This window comes from Frieseomelitta varia, unplaced genomic scaffold (genome assembly GCF_011392965.1).
Source record: "Frieseomelitta varia isolate USP_RPSP 00005682 unplaced genomic scaffold, Fvar_1.2 scaffold_920, whole genome shotgun sequence".
NCBI lineage: Eukaryota > Metazoa > Arthropoda > Insecta > Hymenoptera > Apidae > Frieseomelitta > Frieseomelitta varia.
In genome coordinates, this window is record NW_025110724.1 from 95,202 (window position 1) to 115,993 (window position 20,792).

A 20,792-nucleotide genomic window follows, 5' to 3' on the forward strand; every position below is an offset into this window, starting at 1 on the left:
ACCTCGAAATCTTCGAAACCTTCGAAATCTGTTGAACTCGACAGCACAATGTTTGCGAGTCTTTTTTCGTTCTCCTTCCTAAGCTTGTTCCTCCCCTCGTAACGCCAGAACTATCCAGTAATGATCAACTTTGTAACTCAGAAATGATCAATTAAATGAAATAATTCTCTCTCTCTCTCTCTTTCTCTCTTAAGCATCCTCTTTCCAAATGAACTAAACTAGACAAAAGTGATTAATTAATTTTTTATTAAAATTTAGTAGATCTACAAGGATGTATTTTTAGAGATTCGAATAACTTTCCGTGAAATATACAAATAGAAGGTAGAATCGTTCTTCTATTATCTTGCCCTTGAGTTTTATGACACAGTCGTTGATAGTTCTGACGTTAATATAAGCACAGATTTAGTTTTGCAGAAGTACGTTATTTACAAGCTGAATCAACAAGTTGTCCCAATCAGCTTCTTTTTGATTAAAGTGACTTCGCTTTTGACTTTGAGCCATTTTTATATATTAAAATTGTTCACAATGGTATTAGATTGATCAATGTTAAAGATCGTTTTAAAGGAATTGAAAGTTCCTTTCGCGATTGTGTATTTCCTATTAGTTTTGAATCGTTTCTACATTGTACAATATGTAGTATTGGACCGTGCTTCAAATATTTGGACGTTGTTAATTATTCGTATTAATCCTCAAACAATGGATGCTCCGAGTACAGCGAATGTAGATTCCGTTCGGTTATTTGCTCGTATTATATTTGTTAATAACGTCGAATTAATTATTACTTGTACCATATGTATGTATAACGTAGAAGCAACAGTAACGTAAAGTCGATAAAAAATGTATATTTCAAATCTACTATTTAAAACCTAAATACTTCATTTTTCTAACGTTATTTTCATTCCGACTGAAAACTCGAATCCATTCAAATTCAAGTGCCTCCTTTTCCTCTGCAATATTACTTTCATTCAAGCTGAAAACTTGGACCATTAGCAGCCTAATTACATCAGGGGGGGGGGGGGGGAGAGGCAAGGGATCTCGGAATGACTTCAACGCGAGCGATAGTAAATCATTTTCTCAAGGTTTCCCAGCGAGCATCGCTAATACGACGGCGATGTCGACTGGATGACCGATATTCTTGCATATCGTTGAGGTTCCCAAGGGAAATCTTCGCATTCCGACGATCCGTATTACCGTCAAGTTCCACACGCCGCTTTCTCCCGTCTCCAATCCCCTCCTACCCGCTCTTTTTCCACCCCTCTTTTTCATATTTTTTCCCCCTTGCAATATCTTTCTCTCTTTCTCTCTCTCTCGGCCGCGTGCAGTTCATTTCCATGAAATCCTTTTCGAGGGCGAATTTTCGATGAAGCAGACACGGAACGATCGCCGGCGAAAAAAAAAAAAGAGAAAGAGAGCACACTGGAAGCTTCTTATTTTCACTGGAGCTTGAGGAACGTTTCTCGAGTCAGTTATCATTTTGCTGCGGACTTTCTTCATCTTTTTTCAACGTTGCTTACGCTGGATCGGATATTGAAACGCGTCGTTTGAAATAAGTAGCTTTTCTTTTCTTCTTATGCTGATTCCCAATTTTTATCTTTTCTTCGTGTTCGTCTTGTGTGAATCGTGTAATCGAGAGTCTCTTATTTAACTGCGAGAAGATACTCGTAAATTACTTGGGAGTTTTTCAGTTGAACGTCCGAATCGATTTGAATCGATTTATTGGATTTCCAGACGGAAAATTCGCTTTGTGCTTTGGTTAGTTCGAACAGTACTTTCGACACTGCAAGCTTTTTTTTTTAAATAGAAAGTAACTGCAAGTTTGACGAAAAGTTACTTGGTTTATTTAAAAAGGATTATAGTTTAAAAAAAGAAAATAGCTGTAAGATCCACAAAGTCTTGAGTTAACTATTTCATAGTTCCTTTTTCTCCTGAGAAATATCATTTCCTCGGCGAGGAGATTTTTTAAATTTGAAAGGAGTTGTGTGAAATATTATTCGATGGCGCGCGTAGCTTTCACGAGCTGTGAAAAATGAGATTTCTACAGAATCACTCTTCGAATTCACGTCATTTTTATCGAAGATTCCAACTTTTGTCAGCTTTTTGAATATAAATTTAATCTCCCGTGCTCTTTTATACTTCCGTATATATTTATACGCTCCTTCATACTCGCAATTATTCTTTATTTTAACTCTTTATTATCGCTTTTAAACGCTTTACAGCAAGAATCGTGGGTAATGAAATATTTCGTCTTTGTTGCTTTTTTTCGTGGAATTAAACGCATTTGAAATACTATTTCAGTGCCATAGTTGTTCATAAACAAACGAGTAGGTCGGAAGAAAAGAAAAAAATAGAAATACACAGTGTCGCCTGAAAGTTGCAATAACCTGTAGAGTGTTATGAAAGACCACGGTTTTAACCGGTTCTATTTCATCCTCCATTCACTTCCTTATTTTATCTTCCTCTGTCCCGTTAAATTGAAATACAACAGCCACCTCATTGCCTGCTTCCCTTTTCCCCTATTTTTTAAACATTCTACTGCGTACTATGTAAAAGCTCGAAAGTTGGTAAAAAATTAGTAAAAAAGAAAATGAACACTTTTAATGTAACGCTAGAACTGTCAAAGTAAATTATACGAGAGTTACATCAGAGAAAAGTTCATGTTATAATAAAAAACACAATTTATATATTTTAAGAAAAGTCGTTCAAATCGGAGAAATACGCAGTGAATCTCTAACATTTCTGTGAAGAATTACAAATGTAGTCTCTTCGTTTTTACTCGGACAGTTCTATGGTTAATTCCATCGTTAAAAATCTTAGAATTTTAGATATTCTTATATCAGATATTTGAACAGTATTTTTCTTCATTATCGAATGGATTTGAGTTTTTAAATATTACTGATTTTAAACATTGGAAAATTAGGTAGCGGCGGACAATTCACACCTTTTTTTTTGTGTGTTCAAAAATCTACAGAACGCGCAGAACATTCCAAATAAAGCAAATTTCCACTCTTTGTTCATTCTTTGTTCATTCCGTTTATAGAAATGTGAAATTCGCAACGACAGAACTTAAACAACAAGCAAGTCTTTTCAAATAACACGAATAATTTCGCGACTATTAATCTGATGCCCCTTTGTAAACGAGCAATCCGCTCCCTTGCGTGATCACGAAAGGGTTAAGCGTAACATTCGCTTTGATACATGATTCTTTCGACGCGGCTGGCAAATGCTGCTAATTTCGCGGAATCGTCGGTGGTTAGGTAGAAGTTTGGGTGTTGCTTGCAAGCCTTTTCAGTCGATAATCGAGGTGAGAAGCAGATTGCTTTGAGAAACCGAGAACGCCTCGTTGAAAATGCAGAACGTAAGTACACGTTTGCGGTGCTCGCGTGGTCCGACTTCGTGCAGTTTTCGTGGTCGCTCCATTTTCCACCATTCAGTACAAATAGCGTGATTGAAACGTGAAAAGATCTTAAATCAACCTGCAACGATCTACCAGTCGATCTCTATTTTCGCGATACTTCGGAAATATTTTTGCTTCGCCATTGATATTCTCTGGAGCACATATTTTTCATTTCCAATTTGCCTGGTGTATGAATTGGTTCACTTAGAGAAATCATTTCTTCAAACTTTAAATTTAGAAATCAATAACAGTTATACTGTATATAATAATGTTCTAACTACTTAGTGGATATTACTTTGGATATTTTATATGCTTTTGTCTATATATGTGTATCTGTTTTTATTTTCCATCTTCATCTTACAAATGTATAAAAAAATCCGCACTCTGTTCATTATAGATAAGTAAAAAAAATATCGAAGAAAAATTTTTAAATATTTGGAAAAAGCTAACATACATTTAAAGTTTAAAATTTAAACGCATCTTTCATTCTGCCTATATTAAAATTGAATTCGAATCAAAATTTCAATTCACCGAAATTCTTAATCGTTTTTATTAAAAAACAAATACCATTAAATTGCCATTTGATCGACTAAAGTAATCAACACGTTGTGCGTGCGAAACAGCGTAAAACAGTTGGAACGGAGAGTACGTGCATCAACCCTCGAACGTTTTCGCAAAACTGTACGCGTTTTTAAGAGAAATCAGAGATTCGTCCGATCTGTGCGGGAACAGTTATACAGAACTGATGCCAGTGATCCACGAGAGGCACCGTTAGATCAACTCACGGTGCACGGCGTGTTCAGTTTCGAATTACGACACGCGTTTTCACGGTTTACTCCCGCGCTCGGGCTGTCCGCTCGTCACTCCGCGCGCACCTGCAAGAACGAGACGAGATTTCGCGGTGGATCGTTACCACACCATCGAGCTACTAGCGTAACAAATTAGATCGTAACACGGTGTTACAATCCTACTTGGAATTCAATCGGGATATCATTTCTTCCGCTTCGTCACCCGGTCAGTGCCTGCGATCGACCTATTGATCTGAATCCTCGGCCGTTAGGGATGCGATCAAGTTCAATGCGTGCTCGCAGATCTGAGTTTTGTCTATGTGGATATTTCGAATCTTTCGCGAAGATGTTTCGATGATTATACATTCGTTTTATTGTATAATTATATTCGAGTTATTTCATTTTAAATATTCATTTCATTTCAAGGCAATATTATTTTATTACATTGATGTGTAATGTATTCATATCATTCGTAAGCGATAAATACATGTACATATGTAGTAGAAAATGTACATATATAATATACAAATACAGATGAAAAACACATATAGAATGTATATATGGAATATACGTATAGTTATACATGTGCAATATAATGCACAAACAATATGTGAATCTTACATTTATTAGAAAGATTCGAAATATTATTAAGCATTTATGAATATAGTTTATTGAGAAGTATTTGTGAGTACATAGGCTTTTGAAACGTGCACTTGGAGAAGAATATCCTTCCTCTTTACGCGAACGTAATCTCTGACATTGAAACATGTGTAAATTATCAGCTTCAGCGACAAAAGTCAATCACATTAAGTAAATATTTCTTATGTACAATAAACTTATTACTTCACTGAAAATTTTCTCGTCGCATTTAAAATAGACAGCATTTGAGTCAATTATTTTCAAAAACAATCGTAGAACATTCTCACTTGAATAAAGTATATACTTTAAAGTAGCTTGACTCGAATTCAACGATAAGATTCGAACCTAATCGATCACATCTCTAACCGTCAAATAATTTATTTATAACCATCGTCATTCACTTGCGAGGGTTCACTTTGCGAACAGTTTCCATATCGGACGAACGTTTTCATTTGGCGAAGAATTTATGGATTTCGTCGTTTCTTCGGGCTACGCAGTGGATTGTACGCCACTTCATTAAATTATTCGCCTCTTGCAATTTCACGCTCGATCGATTGCTAACGCGCGTCTCGCGGGTGGGTTTTCGCGTTCGATGGGATATCGATGCCGCGAGTTTCTGACGGATCGACTCGCGCGATGAAATTAATGTTTGCAACTACCGGTTGTTAGCTTCCTTTTTTCGTAACTTTGTTAGACTTCGTTGGATGGCTTGTGTACAATCGCGCGCAAAAGTCTACGTGCATTTGCGTTTGTTTGAAGTACGTTTTATTTCACGGGGATTTCTTCCTCCAATTTCTTTTTCAACGTTAATCATTGTCTTGAGATGTCTAAAAATGTTTCTGTTCGTTTAGACAATGGCAAGATACTCGTAATAGAATTAAAACAGGTACAACAACGTAATCCTGCAAACGGTTAAACATTTCTTCATTTCTGCCGATATCACAGACCTCATTTTTTAACGTTCTGACGCGATGAATCATAAAATTGTTCAATTACCTTGTACTGTAGATTTTTAAAATTTTTATCACTGGGAGCTCGTGCCGGAACACGAGCTCACACAGAAACATCGAGATTACAAAGTGAATAGAAATATTTGCGCTCTCTGTTGTATATATATCGATAAATCAACGAACGTATAAAACTCGGGAAAGTGTCCAATAAATAACATTCAGCGGTGACCGTTGGATTTCCACGATTCTCCCCCAAAGAAATCCCGATTTTCCGGTTTCCGCTGGATCCGCCCGGCGCGCAGCGAGTCGCGGTAGATCACGCGCGGCGTGCGTTCACCATAAATCAGCCAAGCTGTTTATCTCGACGGCGATGCCCCGGCGACTTTTATATCGTCGGTTATCGGACGATCTCGATCGTTATCGCGGCGTACGCGCAAAACTCCGGGCAACGTTTAAATATACCGCCGGTATGTACGTACTCGCGAGGGTTGTGCGTCTGCGACGTCGGCGTCGGGGAGGGAATGAGCCACCTGTAAGAAAAGGTATGAGAAAAAGAGGAAGAGTAGCACGCATACACGGCGGACATGCCGGAAGCGGGCAGCCCTTGCAGACCTCCGCGATCGATATCAGATCCTCGGAGATAATCGGCAATTAAGCTTGCGAAAGGACTGTACACCGTGCCGGTGGGTCGTTAGGCTGACCCAAACGTGGCAGCCAAGGGATTCTGGGAACACGGGCCAGCGACATGTCTTCATTAGCCTTTCATGAACGCTACTCTCGTATCTCATCCTCTCTGTGTACCTGCGTGTGTACGTGTGTTCGTGTGTGTTGCGCGTGCACAGGGTGTTTCCAGTTTTCCCGAACGAAACTCGTAATGAGATGAAATCTCGATTTTTTACTTAGGCCATGACTACCTCGAAGTGGTTTCAGCAAGTGGGACAAACTTATCGTAACTAATTTCCTTGAGAGGAAAGTTTCAAAGGGACATTTCTTTTTCTTTTTCTTTTTTTTTTTTACTTACAATAGAACTTTGATTGAATGGTTTCGTTAAAACTATATTTTCTCGAGATTATTAGCCTTTCATCGTTACTCTCGTATCTCACTCTATCTACATACGTGTACAAGGTGTTTCCAATTTTCCCGGACAAAACTCGCAACGAGGTATACTGAATAATGAGATTTTACTTTCGATTTTTGACTCACTGCGAGATCTAGGTGGTTTCAATGGGACAAACTTGTCTCAACTAATTTTTTTGGGAGGGAAGTTTCGAAAACGGTAAGACCTCATTCCTAATTTTTGACTTACGGCAGGTTTCGACTGAATGGTTTCGTCAAATCAAATTTATCTCGCCTAATTTCCTCGAAAGGAAAGCTTCAACTGAAAAGACTTCAAATTAAACGATCTCACTGAGGCAAATTTATTTCAGTTAATATTTTAGAAAGGGGAAAATCGATTTTTTCGTGGTCAGACTACATTTTTCAAGTTCTTCAAGTAAAACGAATGATTTATAACGATGAGGTGATGTTATATCTATTTCTTCAATTAAAAAGAATATGAATCTTTACGAAGAAATTATTTTGTCGTCTACTGTGCAGTGTACATCATCAAATAGGTTGCAATTACAAGTGTAATATATTATTATACTGTCCCGAATGTTTTGAAAAAGGCTGAAGTAAACATATAAAACTATATAAAACGATGTCTGCAATCTCTGTGAAGATTAATTAAGACTACGAATAACCAAATTCTGTTTAATCAAAGTCCTAGTATATTTTTGTACGAAGAATAATTTTTTACTTGTCCTATCACATTTGGTGTAATACAACATTCCCACTATTGCGATATTTTTCTCTTATTTACATTTCTACACTATGCTTCTGCATCCAATTTTGTACATACAGTACTGTGCAAAAGTTTTAATATTACGTGAAAACAAACCTTTAAATATTACTTTCATGATATATTATATATTTGTGCTTTTAAATTATTTCATAATGAATCAATTAAAAAGCGAAAAAAGTCAGTAAAAAATAAATCATTTACAAAAACAAAGCGTGTGACAAGTGATTTTATCGAAAAATTATTTGACGTGATGCTCAATATAACGGTATATGGTAACGAGAGAGCATAAGGCGAAACGAAATTTTAATTATTTCAAGATTGGACAATGCTTTTTATCAAATTACAAGTACAAAGAAGAGCAAATATGTATAAAATATTTACAATTTCACCATTACAATGTTTCTTATGATTTTATCATTAAAATACGAATATAAAATTATTAGAAAGTAATACGACAGTAGCACAACAGTTAAATCCAATTTAATCAATCAATGTTCAATATTAAACTGTACTTCGTAATTCTATATTATTAAAATAATAATTCCGAATTTCTAGAAATGTCCGTAAACCAATTTACGAAAATATGAAACGTTCAAGAATCTACCGAACGTCCAAAATACTCCATATTCAGCGGATGAAACGAATATTTGTTTGAACTCGATAATCGTACAACGCGAATTTCCATAAATACCTGCAAGTTTAGTTACCCGAACATATCGTCTTGCAAAATCGTCCGCACAAATGACAACAGATGTTACACTTTGGTATATTAAATCTAACCTAAGACTTTTGCCCGGTACTGTACGCCCTCTCACCTCCGCCGCTTTATCAGCACGCTTATCCGCCTGCTGCGGTACACCGAGACGTACTATCCGCATGTCCCATTGCGTGCCACCACTCCTGTTCGCGTGGCAGGTTGTTAGAACCGGGAGTGAGAGCAGGAATCGGTCCACCGGTGGCGGTTGGCCAACGACGATGCCTACCGAGCTACGCGTGTATCTGGTCGGTTCCGAAAAATAAATGAGGCTAATGGAAATTGATCGAAATCCCCCGGACGTGTTTTGCGATCGTCCGAGCTGTTTTGCGCGGCCTGATGGATGTACCTCGTTAGGCTGGGAAAAGAACATCCGGCTAACAGCGCCGGCTCTGTTCACAGAGATATCGGACGATGCCGGTGCTGGTGGTGGTGCTGTTCTCTGGGAACTACGGGGTGGCGGAATGGGGCGGCAGAACATTGGCTTTTTGGTGAAAAGGTTCCGAGGGAAATCGAGGCATCGCGCCTGCCATCCGACTGTGCTCGGTGTTTGATCAATGATTTGGGTTAACGAGGAACACCTGCCAAGTGAATCGAGTGGTCGAACGATGGCGAATGGGTCATTGGTTCTCGAAACGGAAGGATTGTTCTTGATCGTGTGCTACTATTTCTTTTTTATTTCTTCGCGATAGAGTGGCCCTCTGATTCGCGACGCGCGGTTCCGGCTTGACATCGCCTGACGATCAGCTTGCCCCGAGTCGAGCTCGGTAATTCATTCGTGGGAATTTTTACTAGTATTTGAATACAACAAGTAACTTTTTACTCTTTCTTTGTGTGCGATAGACTCGACAGATTTTTTTTTTTTTAGGATATTCATGAATTCAATATCGGTATAAGTGAAACAAGAATAAATAACGATAGATGAAAAGTCAGCCTGCAAAGACATTTGTGCGACTTTATAGCGATCAAAATTGGCGTTTCTAGCCGCGTTCCAAAAGCTTCCATAAATCTCACGAAGTATGAAGTAGAACGTGGAACTTGGACGACTTTAAAAGTTTCGATTAGATTCTTTCAATTTCAATTTAATAGTTCATTTCCTTGTTGTTGCAAGAATTGAAGGATGATTCTAATAAAAATTGAAATATCCTTCTTTAATTCAATTACACCCACTGTCCAATTACTTATGAAAGGTGGTACACATCCAGCTGCAGATGGCTATTACAAACGTCTCGTATAAAAATTGCTAATTACTAATGTTACAGTATCGCAGCGGAGAATCACGTTGCCCTTCCAGTCCCCTCCCCCTCCCCCTGAAGAATTCCCCACCCCGATGAAACTTGCTACGGATTCAGTTTTATTCGTTGTGTCGTGCGACTAGACGCGCGAGATTACGTGCTCGCCGAGAGACGAGCCGTAAAATCGGACACGCCTGTCGATAATCGTCAAACGCGCTTCCTAACTTCACGAGATCGCAACAACGGCCGGGAGGAAAAGTGGGTGGTAGTTGGGGAGGGGAGAGAGTAAAGCGTGGCCGGCCGCTTATCTGCTAGGCGGCTTATCGGGGCTGGTATAAATCGTGACACGCGGCCGTAATACCGGGGGGTCTCGTCTGCTGCAGGAATAATCCCGAGGGAGCCGGTCCAGGTACAAACGATACAAATGGCGACATCCGGAGAATCGGCTGAGTTTTGTGAAACGCCGTCCGAGATTACGACCTCGGTGTGTCCGGACTCTGGTCCACGTGTCTCGTTACGACACGCGTTCGTTTTTCTACCAATCGACGATAGTTACGTACGTCGATGTGACACGCGATTGGAATTTCGCGCGATTTTCAGAGAAGTTTTCTGACACGGTGGTAAAAACAAAAGAATTGGATGTCTAGGATCGAACGAATTTGGAAATTGTTATTCTTGTGTTTTGTACCTGTAATTGGTCAATCTGATGATTGATAACTTGGGAACGCGATACTTCGCGGACATTTCGAAATTTTCAAATATTCTCAGAAGCTAATGTCAAGTGATCATTATGTTTTCTTTATAGATGTTCGTATTTAATTTCGCAGAAAATAATCCTTGCAACAACATTGCGGGAAAATATATAAAATATTCAAAGTGCAGTACCGAATGATGGAGAATTGCATCCGAATTACAGAAGGAAAAAAATGTATAAAATGTGCAGTTGAAAGCGCAGTACCAATGCTGAAAGGTACGAATTTACATGAAGAATCCACGGTCTGGTGGAGATTTCTTTAGGTATCGTTTTCAATTGGCCGAAAACTGGCCAGTCGTTGCCCTGCGTTACTCATCCTTGAAGAGTTATCAAACGAAAGCTGATTGCGTAGAAAGACGTTTCGCGTATCGGCAGGAATCTCGTGGCGAGCGTTCAGGGTCCACTACGGAGTTTCGGTCCAATAACTCCATTGTCGAGTGTATCGCGGCGTTTCCTGGTATATCCTCATCGACTCCGGTGTTCTGCACCGGCGATATCCCATAATGGTGGCGTTACGAGAACACCAAGAGACCGTATGCATCGAGAAGTGGCCGCGTCTGGATAACTATATTATATGGCGTATACTTATACGGAGAAAAGTGCTCCGGGATAACGGTCCGTTGTCTACGATCAGCGGTACCTGCCGGATTGGAAAAACCCAATCGCGAGAGCCTGGGAGGAATCGAGAGACCGCGTGCGAGTCAGAAACTGCTCCGATACTGAGTCGATCACATGCGATTAAACCGAGCATCGAACGATTATGAAACTGTAAATTAGTCCAAACTTTCTTATATTAAATCTTATATTATATATCTGAATTAATCTGTCTAATGAACGCAGCAACTATGATCTTTCTTTAGTTAGGTCTACCTCTTTACGTCTCTCTCATTTGGTAGATCATTTTTATCTACTGCAATTATTTTTTTAACGTGCACTTGCTATTTATATCTTATTTTATTGTCTCAAAGACACATAGAAATTTTATTCTAAAAATTTTAAGGATTACAATTACACGCAGAAATTTCACTTTTTTCGTATTATATATTTATTGTGATGTTGATAATTTTCTTTGTTTTTAATTCTTCAAATATAGATACAAAATTCGTGAAAAACTTCACGATTCAGTGATTTCGTTACATTTACAATGTTGCGTTGTTAGTTATCTTGAAAATTAATTTCTGCATTCTGTAGATAGCATTTTATGGTGATAAAATAATTTTATGATCGTTTAGTCTTCAATATGGTGCCAGGTACGATCAGTGATGATGAAATATCCGGAGCTTGAAAGATGAAATCAGTTTGTGAAACAGATATACGTGTATATATGTATTTGTTTAGGATCGTGAGCAACTAAGCCCTCCTAACGCATACTATAATAAATATGGTGATCACGATCCCGGAAGCGTCTATTCAATTTCACTAGATTGCTGTCGGATAGATGACTGACAGTTGACAGCTTACATTGACGTTCCTGTGCACGCGAATAGTATGCAACATTTACAATAATATTCTATTACATCTTAATATCTTCGACATGCACGTACATGATTGTTAACTATAAAACTTGACGCGAAATGAAACGTCGGTTTGTTTCATTATTCCCTCCAGCATTTTGTTTCCCTTTCGTTTCTGAACGGTAACTCACGAGAAATAATTCTGAGTGATTTTCTTCAATGATCAAGAATTTATTTAATTTTAATTAAACCTTACAATAATATTTCTATTTTTTTTCGTGATGCTTTTGATATTATTGCTTTAAGTTTTTCCTTACACAAAATTTTAATAAGTATGTTATCAATTAATTGAACAGAATTGATAAATCTGATTTCAATACATTCTTTTTCTTTTGCAAAAGAAAACAAATATGTTCCCATTTCTAACAAAAAAAAAAAATTTCTTCTCATAAGGAAACTCTCCGATTCTACTATTTCGATTCTGAAATAGTTAAAAAATAAATAACAACGGCTCAAAATGTCGAAAACTAATTTCCACTGCGTTCTGAACACAATCAAAATCAACTTTAAAACCAATTACTCGAAACTTTCTCGCCACCGGTTTAAACCGTCAAGAGCAAACCAAAACTCACCGAACCGTGTTCTCGAAAATTAGAATAGGTCAACATCCATCCAAACTCTGAAATTACACTTCAAACATAAAAAAAAAGTCTATTCTCTCCGTGTGTCTCTAACGTTCTACGAATCATACTTCTCGCGAGAATTCCTTCGATCCCAGTTTATTGAATCGGTAGAGGTTCAACTAAAAGTGAAAATTTAAAGATAAAAGACAATCATGGAGAACAGCGAAATGGAACTACAGTCCGTTCCCGGTTGGTGGCGAGCGTTTGGTCAAAGTTCAACTCTCTGCAACACTCTTTGTACGATAGCTGGAAAGTTTACTGTTTCATCAATTTACTTACTATTTCAGTAGAAAAATACCGGATGACCTACATATGACAACTATTGGTTACAAATTTGAATTTAGAATAGAGTTATAATTAATTGATAACTTATAACTAAACAAAATTCTGATTAGAGCAGACTGAAGCGAATATGACCATTTTCTGTTTGATAGCAAAAGAGAAAAATGATAGAAAGCTAATCTTTTATATTAAATTCACAATTTTAACATTAATAACATGAATATTCTTTTGCAAATAAAGAGCCAAATAAATACTCAATTTGCCTCGAAAATCATCAAAGAAGATCAAATTTTCATCGATAGATCTTTAAAAAAAATCAATCGACCCTTTGGCACGCAGATCGCAAATTTACTTATGTTAAGAAGGTCAAGGATGTATCTGACCGATCGATAATTCGTCCTCATCGCTCGTCACTCGTCACTATTGTCTCTTTCTGTCACTCGTTTCCCCTCTTTTCACTCGTTTCACGACGATCCGCCTCGGCGTTGACCTCCCGTGGCGTGTTCCCACGGTGAACCGCGTCTTCTGGGTCTGCACCGTGTTGTTGATTGCGATACCTACGCCTTCGCTCGCAGAGCGCATACTCGCCCGTCTCTAGGCTAGGTCAGTACCGTAAACGGCTTACTTACACGCTGACACGCACTCGCGTGAGCCACGTGTTCCGCACGGTGTGCCGGTGACGCTGAACAAGCTGCACGCCAACGCGAGCAAGGGGAGAGGAGAGAGCCACTGACCTATGACACCGAATCGGCCAGGATGCTTATCGTTAGAGAATGGGGAGACCGACGATGCTCGACCGCGGATCGAACTGTTGGCGAGGGAGATATAAAACACTCGAATGTTTCGTGGATGATTTTCTGTTTCGCAGTTCGGTTTGTCGGGTAAGGATGCCGAGAAGCATTTGACGCTAGGACTATTAAACGCTTCGACGATTCAATCGTAGAAACTTGATAACGCAATTCAGAGTGTACTTTTATTTATATGTATTTGACGAGAAATTTAAATTTAAATCTTTGAAAACACGGTATAAAATGTTGAAAAATTATAAATTGGTCATTTTGATTATTTCGGTGATACTAATATTAACACAGTACACGATTCAACACGTTCACAACTAGTCAGTTGTAGACTTTTCAAAGAAAAATACGTCTGAGCTTTCGGAGAGATACACTCATGGTCCCGTGAATGCATTCCATGCATGGCAAAGATCGAAATGACCAAGTCCAAACAAGATCAATGCACCAAACATTTGATCATGTTCATATACATATCATTCACATTACCGAAAATAGTAGTGTTAGTATTGTCTTGCAATTATTGAGATTCTCCAGATTCCCTGTGGCAGCATTATTAAAAGACATTTTTAATAAGGCATCTACAATAGCAAACACATTTTTTAAAGTCTGCATTAGTCTCTTTGGCACACTTCTCTCAAGGACTACAATTTGAAAGAGCATTATTTACATCGCTTGCAAACACTATTGAAGCGAAGAAAATAACGACTGCACAATATCAGCTAATAGTCTGGTAGAAAGATGGCGCAAGACACTTGGGTTTGGCAGGATATCAGGTTGACAGTTTTCAGTTAGTTAACACGTTGATTGCGACGCGATACTTTCACGTTTCGTCTGTGAGACGAACAATAATAATATTTGATTTACATAATATATTATGGTGTATATTGTAATAAATAAATAGTGTAGTTTTATAATATTATCTAGTTATTTGTGTTATTTAACGTTCATCTCATTATAATTATTCTAAAATATTTATAGAAGCAGTCAACGTGTCAATGAAGCGTTTAAAAGAATGTTAGTGAGAAAATAAATTGAGATTTGGTTTGAATCTGACGACTAATTGGTTATAGAATTATTATTAATGCAGGATTGTGAATGATAAGCGTCTTTGGAAGCTAAGTTTCGCGTTTCCTTCTGCATTAGATTTTGAAGAATTTTCTTCAGTGTTAATATCTGACTTTGGAGAATTTTGGAATCTAATTTTGGAAGATTTCCTTTAGATTCAGAATTATTCATAATAATACTTTCTGTGGAATGTGAGGAATATTTTTCTGGGCAGATTTGAAGATCTTGAATACAATGAACGACAAATTTCAAATGTCATGCGTAAAAACGAAGCTTCGCTTCGTAAAAAATATCAAGTACGTGCTTGTTCGCAAAATAATGGAAAAAAACTACTTCCGTAGTTTCGTAGATCCGAAACCAAGGTAGAATAATGATCCGCGAAAGGTCAAAGCGGAACACGGCGGTTTAACCACCGGGAAGAAAATATTCATTCTCGTGAACGAAGCTCGGCTCATTCCCGTGAACGGAACGTGCATAAAGAACTTTGAACTGTCGTACGGTGTAATATTCGTTTCGCTTTCTTTGTCGCTTTTAGGAGAACGGGGAACAAGAGAAACCGCGAGTGCGCCGTGAATTTATCGCAGGGCGTTAGAGTCTTTGCGTAGAACGTAGCTGAATCGTTCCGTTGCGAAATTTCAACGTAACAATCCCGTTCCGCCCTGTTAAAAATGTCTCGAACGGCTGTGGCCTTGTTCGATAACTTCTCGTTTTTCGGTGTTTCGCTTTTGGCGAAAAGCTGCCGCCGGGGAATAGGTAAACGTCGCGCGACGATTAAACAACGGAAGGTGAAACGAAATACGCTTGCGGGGGCGTCGTTAAACCGAGCTGGTAATCCGCTCGTTTTTATTCATAGCCGCGATGCTCCAGTTATTACTTCAGTAAAATTTGGTTTAGCCCGGGACTTAAGAACCAGAATGGCCCCTAAGCTAGATTAGTATCGTAAACATAAAGTTTGTTCGGACCCCCCCAACGACAGGGGGTTGCGTGCGCGCTCCTCTACGAGCAACACGTGCATTCCCACCGTAATGAATGATGCTTGCAACATCTGGCAAATATTAATTCACGAAACACGTGAATTCCCCGGTATAGCTGTTCATTGTTTTAATTATGTTGTAAAATCGTGTACGTACGATGTTTCACGATTGTGCACGTGTATGCTACGAGTAATTGCACTGTAATTGTATGTATGGTGGTTGAAGATGGCCCTTGAATTCTTCCGCCTCGGACATTTTATTTTGTTAAGTAATGCGCGATGCAGCTGATCGTGTTTTGTTCTATGGATCATTCTCTGTCCATAGAACACAAAACACAATCAAGTGGACCATTTTCTTAAATGATTTTGTCGTTAAAAAAGTGCTTGAACATTTATTATTATCTTATTCTACGTAGAATTGAATTGTAAGTAAAAATTCTAGTGAAATATTTTTGGTTGTTGAAACAAGAATGAGATGTAGAAGTTTGTGAAGTATAGTAAAGTTAACAGAGACGTTTGCCTTAATATTAGTATATTCGTAATAAATTAATTAATAGTATATGAGTAGTTAGTGGTTGGTATATAATATTACATTAATAGTTAGTATATTCATAATAAATATTAAACACACGTATACATACATTTGGCCTTAAATTAATTATTAAATAATTATAAGAATGTGTATACTTTAGTGCAAGGTATCTTAACTGCTTAAACATATAAAGATCATTAATTAAAATTATTAATGAATAAATGTCGAATTCCTCTTTATAAATTTACGAACATCAGATACGCGGAAGTGTTGGACTTCCAATTTCATTTCCAACGTCAGCCCAACGCCTGTTTATTCGTTTCTGCATCGAGTCGAAGATATACGAGTCGTAACTTACAATTAAAACAGTAGAGTTCATTTGAGAAAGTTCAAACGACAAAAAGCTAACCAATAACCACCCTGTACGTTTACGATGAAGCACAACACGCCAAACGATAATTGCGCTCGAGCAGGTCTGACAGCTTGAATGTTCCACGCGATACGTCAATATAGTAAACCATGCAAACTAACTACGCGACCGGCCGATTAATAAATTCTCCTTCGTTACTAATAAAGTTTTCTCATTAACTCCTGGGTTCTTTACTACCGATATACGCGTTCAACTGCGATAAAATTGGGTGTGGCCAGCGCGCTATTGGAATCTCGCGGCGACGGTGAAGTTGCAAACTGTCTGGGTTGCCAATTGGTCGAAGAAAATGAATCTGTTGTTCCTCGTCAAACACGCATTGCGGTTCGATCGAGAAGTAATACGAAAACAATTCCCATCCGAGAGTCGGCGAATATCTTCGTTCGTGTAAATTTTGCTAAATAAGATTTCGACTCGCGATGTATCTTCATTTCCAAGGATTATCCGGCAGCTTTCGCCTTCTCAGTGATGCTGAGAAAGAAAAGAAAAATGAAGAAAGAAAAAAAAAAAAAAAAAGAAAAATGGCCAGGAACTAAGAATTGCAAGGAAGTGAGCAATCGTCTCGCAAAAATGCACGTAGCCACGGCTCGGTAGATTTACTCTTATCTGGAACATGCGCGGTTTATCGGTGTTTTAACTTTGCCGTGAACGTGCACGTTGGCATCACGCGCGCGCTCTCATGCGACCAAACCAATTCAAGACGACCGCGATTGTTACCGAACGTTACGACGCTCGGTCAAAGCGTCGTTATCTGCTAAACGCGAGCTTCACCACCTCGCAACGCGCGCTGCCTTCAGGAAGATCGTTTCCTTGGAATTCTCCCGCGCGACGTTTTCCATTTCCTTATTTCAGACGTCTGTCGCGATGCTGTTCGAGATACCTGTTTCGACGTCGCGCGGATAAAACCAGGTGACGAAGGAAAACGGGGCGTGGTAAATGTTTGATTAGTAGATGGACTCTTGTGGATTTATGTGGAAAATGGGGATAGATGGAAAAATATACAGAGCGCGTGCGATACGGAGAAATGTGCAAGGTGTCCGTCGATTTTGTTGGAAAATGCAAAAATTGCGTCGTGTACGAAATTGTGTAAGATACCCAAATGTCATGATCCTTGATGAGTAATCTTTGTTTTACTTCTTTGCAAATTTGCATAAATATAATATATCTGTAATCTTTCAATCCAAGGCAGCATATGAACGTTTCATTCATTCGAATTACGTGATATTTTATTTGAAGAAGTCGATTAAATCACAGAAAATTATTTAACAATTCTATTCTATCCTAACACGAAGTAAAATTACTTTGTGAATTATAAAGTACCTGCTAATTTAAAAGTGATTTATCATTTCAAATTATTATTTTTCATCTCAAATAAAATTTCTCCAATTCTCTGTACGCTCTTGTATTATACAACAAAATTATTCCAATCATCTGGAATTCATGAAATAATCATTGACGTTATTGAATCACTAAAATATATTAAACTCAATATATATGAATTTATGTGTACTCTATGAAGAATAATAAACTCACCCCTCGCCAGAATTAACGGTTCTAATTCTGCTCGAAACGGATTTATAATGAGTGAATATGTAGTGAAAATGTCGCTGTTACATTTACATTATAATCTTTACGTTGTTATCTCTGTATAATCTACAATCTCTCCTTTGTCCAAGAATCTCGTTAAACAATTCCCTGTTGCAATTAAAACGCAAGTATCGCCGCTTTTTTACATCCAATAATCGCGTTATATCCACCTCGTATCGTTCGCGAAACACAAATAACTCTGCGGTTGAAATTCAACCTATTTCTCCGATATTTCCACGTTTCTCGAAACGTCGGATTTCGTGTTCCTTGTGGTTGAACGCAATCCAGCAATGCAGCTCGCGAGGAACTTGCGGCATAGTTGCAAACGTAACTCCGACAAGGTGGCGTAGCTTTCCGAAGCCCGGGGAAAATCGAAATAGTTCATTGACAGTTTCGTGCCGCGGCTGGAAACTTTGTTTGTCGAGGAGGGTGCATCGGCGAACGATTCCGGACCGATTCGAGATTCGTCTTTCAATGTGTGTGGCCGTTCTACCTCATTTCGGTCGCCCCACGAAACCATTGTCTCATGAAACTTACGCGAGATTAAGGGCGGAATCGTACGATGGATTTTCCTCGGTTCCGTTTGTTCTAAAGCTCTCGGATGATGCGAGGTTTACGAAGATTGATTGATCGTAGAATTATTGGTTCAATCGTATTAGAGAGGTGAATTTGTTGTTGTCGAAGTTGTTGGAGTAATCGATACGTTCCAAGTGAAATCACATGTAACTTTAACTTTAAATTTTAATTTTAATTTTGGTTCAGTTTCATTCTTTTGCTTAGTTTGTAGTTTAGCTTCATTTTTTTTTTAGTTTACTTTCATTCTTTCGGTTTAGTTTAATTTTTCTTTCTTCTTTTTTTCTTTTGCATTGCGATTGGTTTCTTTATGACAAACCTATACGAATATATATTTCTTCCGTGATCTTGCCCACAGAAAATTATGAAAATTTCTCTTGGCAGGAGAGTTAAGAAAAATGCCCAACATTTCGAGGTAATTACGAAACGCTGTAAACAGCACACTTTTAATTAAAGATCTTTATTATTTAAGAGCGTTTATTATTTGTGAGCGTTATCATTCAACGCTTTAATTTACAATGTTGGTTTCAGCAATTATAGGAAAGAAAGTTCTTCAAAAGAATGGAGATTAGGAGTCGCTTATAGTTTCGTTTGATAAGAGTTTGTTAATTTGTTACGATCTGATAGACTTCAATTTTAGTAAATCTAATAGACCACGATGATATAGATTTTCTCAAACTAACTGTCTCCGTAATGCTCACAATAATTTCCTCTATCATTTCTTTAAAAACAAAAACCTGATTTTGCACGTGAAATCTTCGAATTTTTGATAAAGTTTTCGCCATTATAATTAATTTCTTAGAAATTTTACGAAATCATGTATGTCAATGTTATCGAATAATTATCGTGTTAGATTCAAAATTTTATGAACGAAATATACTCTAATTTCATATATATAACTTTTTTGGAATAAAACAATTTATTTCAAGTTACATGTCACTGTTTAATGAATATTACTTGACAACATTTTCAGTCGCAAAATTCTAAACAATTTTCCAAAGTCCACATCTCATACGCAACGACATAATAGTTGCACCAGTTTCACGTTCACGTCACCCATATACATACATATACATAAGATATTCAACTAGCTCAACACTCAAATTCGTTTAAAATGACAATCCTGTTTTGTATCCACGTTACGAACACGCTCGTTTACCCCACGTAAATGTTCCACTAACTTAACGGGAATCAAATTTAGTAACAAATTTAACTTCAATTTTATCTCGGTTGTATAACGATCCCCTATTTTGTAACGTCGCTTCGTCATTCAGGAGCACACAAGCCTGGCCTATAGGTAATTCGTGTAAACGGTGTACAATATCGATCAATTCCAACGACGCTTTGTTACATTCAAGCATGACAGAGACAACGAGTCAGTCGGATGAATTTACAACTTGTCCACTCGAACCATTCAGCCAACAACTGTCCTCTGTATATAGGTACACGCTTATTTGACGTACGATCGCTAATAAGAGCAATTGAAGATAAAATCGAGTAGATTGTCGCCTGTTAAAACGCACGTTATTTACAACACGGTGAAATTACAGTGAAATTGCAAGTTTCTCGAAAAGATATAAATCGTATTTTATTTTTTACGTACGGAATTTTATTCAGTATCCAGTATACATATAGAAAGTTATAATAGTTGGAATTTCTTGTTGTGATCTGGAAACCAAGTGTTGCGAATAATTACAATTGTATTACTTAATCGAATTTGACAACTTGTTGTTATATTATTTGACAACTTTGTTAATTTGCACTGCTTGTCTAACCACTTGCGCTGGCAACTGATTGCGGACCATAACGAGTGACCAAACCGTATACAATAATTCGTCGCTTTCTTTTCGAATTCGTCGGTATAATATCGCTGGATAGAAATGATCGAGAAGTAATAAATTTATTATCTATTTTGCCTATTTTGTTTTACTTAAATATATAATTTTACTTATTATAACACAATATATAATATGTTATGCCTAATATAACCTATATTCTAATTAAATACATTGACATTTAGTGTGTTTATTGTTAAATTATATTACAGATTAAAGCTGTATTA

At 37.7% G+C, this 20,792-nt stretch overlaps 1 protein-coding gene across 3 annotated transcripts in view; it reads left to right on the forward strand.

The window, feature by feature from the left end:
- The window catches only part of LOC122537593 (FH1/FH2 domain-containing protein 3), a 199,687-nt gene that overhangs the window by 38,260 nt on the left and 140,635 nt on the right, over positions 1 to 20,792 (forward strand). The window lies entirely within an intron of this gene.